The following is a 14,491-nucleotide window of genomic DNA, read 5'->3' on the forward strand; positions in this document are numbered from 1 at the left end:
TTACTTCCTAAATCAACACACCAATTTTAGTACTGACATAATCAAAGGATATAAGGCAATATATTAGCTGAACATTTCGTCACCTATATATATACATATATATATATATACATACATATATATACCCACATACATAAATATATATACACATACATAACACAATAAAAATAAATAAATACTAATTCAAAATTCTAATTCTTTGGTGGCGAGGTTTTGGGGTTTCACAGTCTCCCCTACTCATTGGAATTTTCGTCCCGAAAATTAAAATAAAGGTTGAGACAGAACATAAGAATTCTTACTTGTCAACACTAAACTTGTAGGAAAAGGTCGGGATATCGTGATCTCATATCATCCTCGCGTTCCCAAGTTGCTTCTTCGATTTTATGATTCCGCCAAAGTACCTTGACTAACGGAATCACCTTGTTTCTTAGGATCTTTTCTTGATGATCAAGAATTTGTACTGGCTTTTCTTCATACGTCAAGTCTTCATGTACTTCGATAGGCTCTTGTATTAGCTCATGATTTGGATCGGGCAGGTACTTTTTGAGCATTGAGACGTGAAACACATTGTGCACCGATGCTAACTCGGGATTCAGAACTAGGTGGTAGGCTACTTTTCCGATTCTGTCTGTGATCTCAAAAGGACCAATGCCTCCAATGTCGCACCTAATGCCTCCAATGTCGCACCTAATGGTTTATTAGGTGCGACAATAGGTGCGACACTGTCGCACCTGATAACCCGTCGCAGAAGGTATTGGGTGCGACATGTCGCACCTAATAGGTACCCCATTAGGTGCGACATTTTCAGGTGCGACTAATCGCACCTAATGCCCAAGTTATTTTCCTGCCAAATTTTATAGAATTGGCGGATAATGGCATATCGGGTGCGACATGTCGCACCTGAAAGTTTTTGCGCCATGGTATTCGGTGCGACAATGTCGCACCCAATACGTTTGTTTAATTAAAAAAAATACAAAATTAAAAAAAGTAAATTAACAAAATAATATTAATTAAACAAAATTCTAAATGAATTAGAAATAATATTCTAAAAATAGAATTCTTAATTAAAAATACAAATTCTTTACAAAAAACGAAAAAAATGAATTCCTATTTTTTTTTCTTATAAAACTTATCGATAGTAGAATTTCCTCTGCCGAATAAGTTGCCAGAACTTCGAGAACCGCTTCCTCGTCCTCGTCCACCGCTGCCTGACGCGCTGCCGCTCGTTCCGCCGCTTCCGTAAGGACGATCTCGCAAGTAATCCATAGAACCTGGCGTGGAACCTGGCGTCTGCTGATCCGTCCCACCTGGTTGCGATGCAGGCGGAGGTTGAGGAGTCGTGGGAGGCTGGTTGTGCTGCTGGCTGAGGAAGGCGATCTGTTGCCGCATCAGTTGCAGCTCAGCTTGTTGGGCATCCATCTGAGCTCGCATCTCGGCAACCAATGGATCGGTCTGAGATGACGAACTTGACGAGCCTCCATCTAGCGTTTGGGCAACACCCAACGATGACCTTGGGATCGAAGGCCCTAAACCGACTTCCCAGTCTCTGCGCACTCCCAAAACATCGCGCATCGCGTACATCTCCGCATCTTCTTGGGAGATCACGATGTTTTGCTCCTCCGCTTGCCGCAAAATATCTATCGTCTGGGCGGTGACTTGATCCTTCAAAATAAAACCACAAAAAACTTATAAGATAAGAAGAAATAAAGTAATTAAATATAGTAAATAAAAAAAATTAACTTACGTATTGCGTCTTCGCGAAGTCCGTCGTCCACGATCCCTTAGCGTCCTGGTGTTTTTCTAACCATATCGCTAAAGCCGAGCCTATACTCCCATCTTCTCTTCGCTGTAATTTTTCAACATTAAAATATGAATCACATATATATTACATATTAATTTTAAGAGACTTACGTTCCTCGAGCGATGACCAAAAAAACTAAGCGAGCCTTGCCTCGCCTTCGTCTTCTTCATCTTCGAATTTTCCCGGTTGCGGAGAGATTTCGCCTGCAAGACATAAATACGTGAAGTTTAATTTTAAGAAATTCGAATAATCATCGGAAGTTCAACTCATACCTTATGCTCTGGCGAGTCGAACACCTCTATTGCTTTCAACCAGGCTTCCTGGTTGTAGCCATCGGGAGTTTCACTTTTAGCGAGGTCCTTACTCTCGCAAAATGTCTTGAAGAAGAGCTGCGACAACCTCGACTTCTGGCCACGACGCATCCTCTTCGCATCGCGAATGATAGCCATATCAATCTCGTTGCGAATAGGATCTGCAGGCACAAGCTCGCCACTCTCGGGATGTGCATAAACGAAGTTATACTCGTTATGAATCGAGTTCATAAGAGCCGCCACACTCTGCGCAGGCACATGATTCCAGTCTGGGAGGTCGACTGGAATGGTACTCTTGATCAGGTTTCCTAATCGGTTTTGGAACGTCCCGATCAACGGATTTTGCTCCCTGACGTCTTGGTAGAACGCCTGCGCATTCTGATCGTAGCGAACTGTGTTCGCTCCAGGGGTCCCAACACGAGCTCTCGCAGAAACACATATATAACCAACCAAGACTATCTTATTAACATACTAAATACTAAATTGAACCAAGACTATCTTATTAACATACTAAATACTTAAACAAATCATGTTACAATTACATTAAATTACACTAAACACGTTACTGATTAATTTAATATATTACTTTTAACTTAATTAATCTAATCTATCATATTACACATTATTAAAAAAAAATTGACTATTACTATATGCTACTATTTTCATCAAAGTTCTATTATCATTTAATCTAACATGTTACTATTTTCATATATATTACTAATTAATCTATACGAAATAATCTAAAAATATTAAATAATCTATAAATATTAATAATTACAAATACCTAACGTTTTTCCGAGGCGACGACGAGGCACTGAGACGACGGGGCTACGAGTGACCAAGCTGCGGCGATGGCTGGGCCGAGGGTGGGCCGGGAGCTGGGCCGAGGGCTGTTGTGCGTGAGCGAGGGTTGAGGCCGTTCACTGAGACGACGGGGCTGCGAGTAAAATACCGGGATCTAATCACACACAGACCCACATTGCAAAAAAAAAGCCACGGAATTTGGATTCGTCATACCGGGATATTCTTGTCTGAATCCAAAAGGCGAGCGAGAGAGAGAATGGAACGAACGGGTGTGCAACGGAGTCGGGCCTCTCGGTTTTCGTTCTCAGTGGTGTTCGAGGAGGGAGCGAGGTGGTGAAGTACCGGGGAGCAAGGCCGGAGCGGTGAGAGGGTGGGTCGGGCCTGGTCGCCGGAGGATGTTCGGGTGGGTCGGGAGGGGTCGGAGAGAGACAGAGTGAGATTGACGGAGAGAGAGTGAGACGGAGAGAGAGAGAGAGAGTGTGAGGCTTACCTGGAGGACGGCGCCGGGAATGGAGGCGGGGCTGGTCCGCCGGAGACGAGCGTCGGGCTGGAGGCGGGGCTGGTGGCGCCGGGGACGAGCGTCGGGCGCTGGAGGCGGGGCTGGTGGCGCCGGGGACGAGCGTCGGGCTGGAGGACGGTCGACGGTCGTCGGGCTGGGGGACGAGCGTCGGGGCTGGTCGCCGGAGGATGTTCGGGTGGGTCGGGAGGGGTCGGAGAGAGACAGCGTGGGATTGACGGAGAGAGAGTGAGAGAGAGAGAGAGTGTGAGGCTTACCTGGAGGACGGCGCCGGGAATGGAGGCGGGGCTGGTCCGCCGGAGACGAGCGTCGGGCTGGAGGCGGGGCTGGTGGCGCCGGAACGAGCGTCGGGCGCTGGAGGCGGGGCTGGTGGCGCCGGGGACGAGCGTCGGGCAGCTGGTGGCGCCGGGGACGAGCGTCGGAGAGAGAGAGAGAGAAGAGAGAGTTAGAGAGTGAGAGAGTGAGGTTGGGCGAAGAAGAAGACGCTCGGGTATATAAATACCCTAAAACTATTAGGTGCGACATTGTCGCACCTAATAGTCATACGTGTCGCACCTAATATGACTTTTAGTGTCGCACCCAATGTGAAATTCCAGAACCCAAAACATTCGGGGGGAATTTCTGACCGTTTTAAATTTTTAAACCCATTAGGTGCGACACCAGTCGCACCCAATACCAGTAGGTGCGACAGATGTCGCACCTAATAGTATCCGGTGCGACAATTTCATATCAGGTGCGACAAAGTCGCACCGGATAGCCATAATCATCAGCGAAATTTTTAGGCGCATGGAAGACTATCAGGTGCGACATGTCGCACCTAATATGTTCTTAGGTGCGACATTTAGGTGCGACATGTCGCACCTAATACCCTTCCGCACCCAATATGTTAATTTGTAGTAGTGGTACCTCGGGCTCAATTTTCTCTTCTTGCCGAATCTCATCACACCCTTGAGAGGTGCTACCTTCAAGAATACGAAGTCTCCTACTTGAAATTCCAGTGGTCGTCTTCTTTTGTCAGCGTAGCTCTTCTGTCGGCTTTGAGGAGTTCCCATTCGATCTCGTATCTTCTTGATGGCTTCAGTGGTGTCACGAATAAAATCTGTCTTCTCGAGGCTATTTTCTCCGGATTCGAACCAGTGAATCGGAGATCGACACTTTCTACCATAAAGAGCTTCATATGGGGCGACGCCGATTGAAGCTTGGTAGCTATTGTTGTATGAAAATTCAATAAGTGGTAGCCTTTTATTCCAACTCCCACCAAAATCCATGACACATGCTCGTAGCATATCCTCTAAGGTCTGAATAGTCCTTTCGGATTGGCCATCCGTTTGGGGGTGAAAGGCAGTACTGAACTTCAATTGTGATCCCATAGACTTTTGCACACACCTCCAGAAGTTAGAAGTGAAACGACTGTCACGATCTGAGATGATGGACAAAGGAACGCCATGCAATCTCACTACGTTATTAACGTATAGTTCAGCCAACTTCTCCACGGAGTACGTGACTTTCATCGGTATGAATCTAGCAGATTTGGTCAAACGGTCCACCACTACCCATATAGCATCATAACCCTCATTTATCTTAGGTAACCCAACCACAAAGTCCATTGTGATTTGTTCCCACTTCCATTTTGGAACTTCGATTGGTTGTAATTCTCCAGCTGGTCGTTGATGTTCGGCCTTCACTTTCTGGCATGTAAGGCATTTACTGACAAACTTTGCAACGTCGCCCTTCATTCCATTCCACCAGAAGTGTTCTCGAAGGCCTTGATACATCTTCGTGGACCCTGGGTGGACTGAATAGGGAGTCTCATGTGCTTCGGTCAAAATCTGTCTTCGTAACTCATTTTCGTTGGGTACACAGATTCTTCCATTGAAAAAGAGTACATCATTCTCCGCAAGAGAAAATTTTGACTCCTGACCATCCAGTGCACTGTCCTTCAGCCTTGACATCTCAGGATCACGTCCTTGCGCTTCTTTGATTCTCTCGAACAAATCCGATTTTAAGGTCATGTTGGCTAATCCCCAGGTGACAATTTCAACTTCCATGTTATTGATTTCGCCAACAAGTTGAGGAGATAATGCATGCATCATTGATAGTCGAGCCTCATCTTTCCTACTTAACGCATCAGCTACCACGTTCGCCTTTCCGGGATGGTAATGGATACCACAATCGTAATCCTTAACCAATTCTAGCCACCTTCTTTGTCTCATGTTCAACTCTTTCTGAGTGAAAATGTACTTTAAGCTCTTATGATCAGTAAATATCTCACACCGAACACCATACAAGTAGTGTCTCCAAATCTTGAGGGCAAACACCACTGCGGCTAACTCCAAATCATGAGTAGGATAATTCCTCTCGTGGTTTTTGAGTTGTCGTGACGCATAAGCCACGACTTTGCCGCTTTGCATTAACACAGCACCGAGACCTGTCTTTGATGCATCGCTGTAGATAGACAAAGGTTCTCCACTTTCAGGGACTATAAGGATTGGAGCGGTGGTGAGTCTTCTCTTCAACTCGCGAAAACTCTGTTCACACTTCTCGGTCCACTCATACTTCTTATCTTTCTTTGTGAGGGCGGTGAGTGGAGCGGCTAATGTAGAAAATCCTTCCACAAATCTTCTATAGTAACCTGCTAGACCGAGAAAACTCCTTATCTCTGTCACACTTCGAGGTCGCTTCCAATCATTCACGGATTCTATCTTGGAAGGATCGACGGAGATTCCGTCTTTAGAAACCACGTGTCCAAGAAAATGCACTTTATCCAACCAAAATTCACACTTCGAGAATTTGGCATACAGTTGATGTTGTCTCAGTGTCTGGAGTGCAACTCGTAAGTGTCCCTCGTGGTCTTCGGCGCTCTTAGAGTAAATCAGTATGTCATCGATGAAGACGATAACAAACTTATCCAAGACGTCGCTAAAGATCCTATTCATCATGTCCATGAATGCTGCTGGAACGTTAGTCCCTGCGGGTGCGAAAAGCTGTCTTCGGGATATCGTCATCCTTGACCCGTAATTGATGATAGCCGGATCGCAAGTCTATCTTCGAGAATACCTTCGCTCCCTTGAGTTGGTCAAACAAGTCATCAATCCTTGGAAGAGGATACTTGTTCTTGACCGTCACTTTATTTAGCTCTCGGTAGTCAATACACATACGAAAAGACCCATCCTTCTTTTTGACAAATAGAACGGGTGCTCCCCAAGGCGAATGACTAGGGCGAATAAATCCCTTATCTAACAATTCTTGAAGTTGAGATTGTAATTATTTGAGCTCGGCAGGGGCCATACGATAGGGTGCTTTGGAAATTGGACCTGTTCCAGGTAGCAACTCGATTGCGAAAGAAATCTCGCGTTCGGGCGCTAAACCAGGTAGATCTTCAGGAAAAACGTCAACATATTCCCTCACCACTAGCACATCTTGTGGTTTTGTTTCGACCTCCTTCGTCTTGTCCACCACAGACGCTAGGTATCCATGACACCCTTTACTCATCAATCTCTTAGCTTGCAATGCTGACACCATCATCTTTGGTTTCTTGAGTGGTCTTCCTACAAAGGTAAACCTCTTCCCCGTCACCGGTTTGAAGGTTACTCTTTTTCGCCGACAATCGATCACTGCATTATTCTCCACCAAGAAGTCCATACCCAAGATGGCATCAAAGTCTTTCATTTCTAAGACAATGAAGTCACTCTTTAGCTCTTGTCCACTTATAATTATCGAAACCTCTTTCAGACAATATTCCGATAATAACATATCGCCAGACGGTAATGCCGTCCTGAAAACCTTCTTAGTTTTCACTACACTGTCGCCTAATCTCCTAGCCAGTTCTAACAAAATAAAGCAATGCGTAGCACCAGAGTCAAACAATACTAAGGCATCAAGATGAGCTATAGGAAGCTGACCTGCTACTACATTCGAAGAGCTGGCTAAGGCATCGGCGTTGGTGTAGGCGTAGATACGAGCTTGAGCTGGTGGTGGCATTTGGGTGGATGCAGGTGCTTCCAAACGACCCAAAGAGATTGGTGGCCCTTCTAGTGCGGTCGGCATGTAGTTGAGTCGGCCGTTCTGATTCTGAGGCTGGTACTGTCCACTCTGAACAAAATTCGGCTTCGGGCAGTCCTTGAGGAAGTGACCCGGCTGACCACACTTGTAGCAGGTCACGGTCCCTCTCCGGCATTCTCCAGGATGCATCTTTCCACAAGTCTTGCATATTGGAAAATTTGTCCCCTCTACCTTGACCTTGTTATTGGCATTACCTCCATTACCGGGATGAGTCCTTTTTTTCCCATTCCCATTTCCATGGGATTGCGCCCTGAAGCCTTGATTGTTACGGTTGAGGTGATGGTTACTTGGTTGGTTTGGCTTCTTATTGGTGTCGAGACCCTTGTTTTGAGCCCTATCTTCTTTTCGAGCCTTATAAAATTGGGCCCGTTCCTCATTCACTTGGATCAAATGATACTCAGCTCGCATGGCACGTTCAAGACAATCGGCAACCGTGGTAGGTGGCTAACTTCCACTATCAATGGCTAAAGCCAACTCTGGTCGAAACATGCTCATCATACGTCTTGACCCTTTCGGCCTCTGTCGGAACCAAGTGTGGGCACAGTCTCGCCAATTGGTTGAACTTACTAACCGCTTCAGTCACGGTCATCGAGCCTTGTTTCAGCTCCGCAAACTCCTTCTGTTGCACATTCATTGCCCTCATGTTGAAATACTTCTTGGTGAACTCTTCCAAAAAGTCATCCCAAGTCATGGTTCGCACATCCCTCCTTGTTGCCACTGTTTCCCACCAGTAACGTGCATCTTTCTTCATGACAAATGAGGCACATATGACCTTCTCCTGCTCGGTTATGTTCATGAAGTTGAAGATCGTCTTGATCTCCGATATCCATTCGTCAGCTACTAATGGATCGGTCGATCCTTCGAATTCCGGAGCCCTCATCCTCCTGAACCTCTCGAATAGGTCAACAGCAACATTGACTTGACCCATTTGCGGTACACCCTGAGGAATGGCTTGAGCTGCCGCATGCATGGGAACATAGGGTGGCGGTGGCGGTTGTTCCCCTTCTTCGACCTCTTCATTTTCCTGATGAAGCTGGTTCCTTAAATCGTGTATCTCAGCTTCTTGAGCTTCGACGCGATGTAGTAAGGTAGTAACTAGAACTGCCAGATCAGGTTGGCCAGCTGGCTGAGCAGCAGGGGCAGGGCCTTGAGGATGTTCGGCTTCTTGTTGTTCGGGAAAATAGGCAGCCTGATGGGCATCTTGATTAGGAACCTTAGTGGCAACTCTGCCCCTTCCTCTTCCTCGGCCTCGTGCCCTTCCTCTACCCCGTCCACGAGCAGCAGGGACGTTTTCCATCTAAAAACTCGAAGACATAGCCGTGATTAGGGTTTTACTTTTGGCTACTAGAAGGGATCGATTATGAAAAGAAAGAAAAACACATACATACTCCATACATAAAACTTTATAAAACTCTTTAAAGAAGAGTGCATTTCCCATAAAATAAATATAACTAAAATACGCAATCCAATTCGAGCATATCACTCAAACTAAAGCAAAACCAAAACCATAACAAAAGTATAAAAGGTATCTCAAACTTTAAGGAAAGACAAATAAACCATAAGTCTAGAATAGCAAGAGGAATTTAATCCTCGTCTAGATCATCTTCAGAAGGGTCTTCCTCCGATTCTTCTCCGGGTGATCCCATCCTCCAATCATCCAGTGAGTCTCCATCTTCATCTTCTTCGTCACTCCCAGAAGGAAAATTTCTTCTAAGCCATGCCGCGGGGTATATGAGGAATTCCATGTCTGAAAGGAATTCTTCAAGCGTAGATCCAGAAGGTTTCGAATGGGGTTTCTAAAATTTAGCCTTCCCCTCAGTTTTCTCGAAATCGGATAGCTTATCCCAAAATAGCTGAATCAGCTCTTCGTCGGTAATTGATTCTGGTCGGCGGCTAAAAGTGTTATTAAACCGGTGGTAGTAATCCTCGAACGTTTCTTCGAGCATCATCCTCCATGTCTCAGAGTTTCGACGATAGATCTGTCTCGTGATCTTTTCCTCAAATCCTTTTGGGGTGAAGTTGCGCAGGATACCTTCCTTCATTATGTTCCACTCCGCATCTGGGTGTTTCCTGAGCTTCTCCTTCCAATAGGAGAGTGCTGGCACCTTAAGTTGACATGCTGCCATACTGAGCTGCAGAGGACCACGTATCTTCAACAAGTGGACACGTTCCTCCATGTTTGTACACCAAGCAAGTGCACAATCATCTGCTCTTCCGTCTCCGAAAAGTGTTGGGGGATTCGAGTTCATGAAAGCCTCAAAGGCCTTACGGTCGGCTTGAACCTCTCGGGTGGTTGTCCTCAAATTCTTCGACATAGGCATCTAAGTGAAAAGAAAAAAAAAAGACTAAGAAATGAACAAAATAAAACAAACTAACTTACTGGAGTAGGGGATGCAGCCGTGCGATCGAATAGCGAGGGTGGTCGTAGGTTCATTGCTCTGATACCAACTGTGACGACCCGACTTTTCGGACCGTCATACTTATCTTAATTCTTTTACTTAGAAAAAAAAATAGTGGATAATTTTTTTTTAAACATCGTTTCATATATTTATAAAGTTTGGACTTTAAAATAAAACAATCTTTGACAATAACCAACATTTGAAATCTTAACAAAATATTTGATGAATATAAGAGAAATAATTAATTCGGAATTTCAAACTAAAGTAGATGGTTGGGATATTCAACGGAAATAAAACCATAAGAATTCAACTTCAGTTTTGCAAAAATAATTAAACTTCGAAAGTATCTTAAGCATAAAAATCTCAAACCGAGTATTTAGAAAATTTCGTAGCGGAAGTCTTTTAAATGAGTGAGCGGAACCACAACCCAACCCCTTAGCCATCGAACGCCGCTGATCCACCTTCTCACTTGTTCATTTGTTGCTTACCTACAATACGGACGAATACACATAATATGAGCTAACGCTCAGCGAGAATAACTATGACTCACAAAAAGAGATGAGTAATGCAATGCATGATCCAGTTATTAGTGTTTTAAATTCTAATAGTGTCATGGTCTTTCGTATCATAAGTCTTATCATATTTTATTCGGGGTGTCCCTAGAGTAGTCTTACCAATTTCAGTGTACACTTTGGAAACGAACTACGGGGCTGCGACCTCCCATAGTTCGCACCATCTAATAACATATCATATGAGAAAACTCCCTTTATGAACTCATCATAACGAGTCACAACATAATAATCACATGCTAATAAATAGGACATGTTATGCCAAAATTGTACTAAACTCATACATAAACTCATCATAACGAGTCACAACATAATAATCACAAATCACTCAATAACATATACATGCACATAAGAGATATCACACAATCAATCATATAACACATATTAACCAATTCAGATCACACACTCATCGTAAATTAATTTTAAACTAATCCGTATTGTAGTGAGATTATTCTCACCTTGTTTCGGGAACGTGCGACTTTAAACTATCGAACGATCGGAAAAACGTATTTGGCTCGGGACCTAAACGAAAGAAAGAATAAATAAAGCTTATCACTAACTATCTCTGGTACTCTTAAAAAAATACAAGGCTGCTGGAAAAAGAATTCCAGAAATGAAAATTGGACATGAAAAGACCAAAATACCCTTAATCCTAAAGTATCGGGGAAAAACGTTTTCTGGAAAAAAAATTCTGAAAATTTTACAGAAGCTAGAGAATAAATAACTGAACGTTTTCATCTTCAGAGGTGTTACCAAAATCGGATCCCAAATAACAGAACTAAATTAAAAGCATAAGACGCTTTAAAAAAACTTCTGGAACCTATCTGCGCACTGGTCCAAAATTTCAGTTTAGAAATAGTTCTGCTAATTAAAAACTCATCAAAATTTTATCATATATTATAAACATATAAAAGTATCTTGTATAAAAATTTCATTAAAAAATACAAATCACCATTCCTTTGTTAGCTATTTGATTTTGAATCAAAACCTTGCTGTTTGAAACAGAAAACAAAATTATGCGCGCTGATCATAATTGAATTTTAGAAACAAAACGGTTTGTCCAAAAATTATGAAATTTAATATACATATTATAAACATCTTGATTATTTCGGTATAAAAAAATCAGACTAAAATAATATGCGTAGCTAATAATGATTCACACGTTTTCTTACTGCCTAAAATATGACAAATACAACATGTTTAAGACTATATATATATTTTTTCTTCATAAATATATCTTACCTAACAACAATATGAACACCATAAGAGAGATGAACAAAAAGAAAACATCGAAAATACCTTGAGGGCTCCTTAGAGGTCCGCGAACAAAAGGTTCAACTATTATATTTTTTTGTGTAAAATTTTTCTTAAGGAATAAGAAATGGAGAGGAAAAAGAAAATGATTTAGAGAGCATAAGAGAAAAGGGAAGTGGGTAAAGAAAGGCTGAAAAGTAAGAATTGTTTTAGCTTCAACACTTCATTCCGTAACAGGCAAAAAGAGGAAAAAATGCACTTTAATTTCATTAATGGTGCATTATTGGGTTGTTAGATTTGTTTTCTTTGTTGAGTAAGAAAAAGATTGTGATTGACTCCAAATGTATAATAAAACAAAAAAAAAAGCCTTGCACGAGACTACTACAGATTGAAAAATTCAAATTAAAGTTAATAGCTATATTTGGTACATTTACTTAATATATACATATATAATTATACTGTATAATTACAATAGCTATTTTTTCATAGCTACCTTATATATGTATATACATACGTGTTTGCCAGCTTCCTATCCTATCTATATATTTACTTCCTAAATCAACACACACCAATTTTAGTACTGACATAATCAAAGGATATAAGGCAGTATATTAGCTGAACATTTCGTCACCTATATATATACATATATATATATATATACATACATACATATATATACACATACATAACACAAGAAAAATAAATAAATACTAATTCAAAATTCTAATTCTTTGGTGGCGAGGTTTTGGGGTTTCACATGGTGGTCGAGCTCGCCTGGGGGGTCGACCTCGCCTGGAGGCCAAGCCTGCCTGGAGGCCGAGATCGCTTGGTGGTCGAGCTCGCCTTGGGGGTCGAGCTCGCCTGGGGTCGAGCTCGTCTAGAGGCCAAGCCTGCCTGGAGGCCGAGATCGCTTGGAGGTCGAGCTCGCCTGGGGGGTCGAGCTCGTCTGGAGGCCAAGCCTGCCTGGAGGCCGAGATTGCTTGGAGGTCGAGCTCGCCTAGGGGGTCGACCTCGTCTGGGGATGATTTTCCAGATATTATTGAGAAGTACCCATGGGTCACGGGACCTGATGGAGGGTCATGGGACCTAATGACGCGGCGATAGCACGCCCTTCAACCCCCTTGGCCTTGTGACTTGTTTGACGGGAGTCACAGGATCCAACGGTTGGCCATGGGACCTGGAGGATGGTCATGAAACGCACCCAAGAGTCACGGGACCTAAAGGTTGGTCTTGAGACCTGAGGAGTGGTCATGGGGCCTGAGAGGTGGCGTTGGTCTTCATGGCGGTTCACCGGCACGGGGCTTTATGGTGGTTCGCCGGCGCAAGACTTCGCATGGCTTGTCGATCCGAGGCTTCACGGTGCTCGCCGGTCCGAGGTTTCGCCGTGGCTCGTGGGCACGAGGGCTTCGTGGGGCTCACCGGAGGTTCGCGGTGCTCGACGACGTTGTCCGGCGGTGGTTCAGCCGTCCTCGTCGTAAGATCTGGGAGTGGAGGAGAGAAGCCCCTCTCTCCATCTCTTCCTCTTCTCTCTTTTCTTTTTTGTGGCGGCCGTCTGCCTCTCCTTCAGTTAGGGTTTTTGTTTTTGTTTTATAGTCTTTTTTATGGCCCATGAGGCCCATTTGTTTTTGTGGGCTGGAGAAAATATGACCCAACACCATATATGTAATTGAAAATTTTTTAATTTCTTATTATTTTGGTCTGCTTTACTAGCTGTGTTCAAAACTTGGTCAAAGATTGATCAGTTGACATGTAACTTCACTTTCTAGTTTTTAGACTCCATTCTTTGCTTGCTTAATATGTATAGTCGGTTGCAACAACTACAAAAAATGGACATGCTTTACCTTTAAAATATGAACGGGTATCTCTTATTTGGCTGAGATTCATTTTTCCGAAATGGTAAGAGAAAGAAAAATTAACAGCTTAAAATTTAGCCGAAATATTTTTTTAAATTAATTGAATCTCGATGACAGTGTTGTCACAGATATTTACGAATAAATAAGTCAAATACTTGTGTCATTTATTTTGATTATTTAACTATCTTTGACGAAAACGTCGCCTCTAGACCAATTTAATGAATATCTCTTCAGCAACATTGTCGTTGAAGAATGTAAAATATGCGGCGATGCCTAAACATGAAAGACAAAGAGAGATTTGTAACTAATTAAGTATGTTTAAACTTAAAGATTTTAATGGAGCACTATATTTTAGTCATATGTTGACACGGAATTGATTCAAGCGAACTCCTACCAAACGGTATATCATCAAATATAGTGCAAAATCTTCTACAATCACACTGCAAATACAACACTATATTTTAGTGTGTGTACATATCTGGCCAAATTTGGTGTGTTATTATGTTACACGGAAAAAATAAAGAATTTTATATTACTTTAGCTTTAGTTGATTATCAATTTCACTACCAAATCAACTTTATTTTACTATTTTATTGATTTTAATAATATAGTAATGAAGGATAGTACTTTTAGTGTTGTACTTTTAACCATTTTAAACTGTCTTAAAGCATCCTAAACCCATCTTAAAAAGTAATTGAATTTCATCGCAATATTTTGTTAAATTTCATCTTAAACCGTCTTACACTTTCTTGAATCATTTCAAACTGTAAAAAAAATAGTCAAAAATCTAATTTGATATATTTTGAATATACGAGGTCTAATAAAAATATTTCTAGACTTTTTAGGTTGACATAAAATTTCTCTTTTGTAATTTGGTAGTATAACCAAAAAAACGTATAGAAAGTCAAATTTTCCATACAC

Source organism: Urtica dioica, chromosome 8, assembly GCF_054948205.1.
Source record: "Urtica dioica subsp. dioica isolate 48M chromosome 8, U.dioica_male_clone48M_v1_H2, whole genome shotgun sequence".
NCBI classification, from domain to species: domain Eukaryota; kingdom Viridiplantae; phylum Streptophyta; class Magnoliopsida; order Rosales; family Urticaceae; genus Urtica; species Urtica dioica.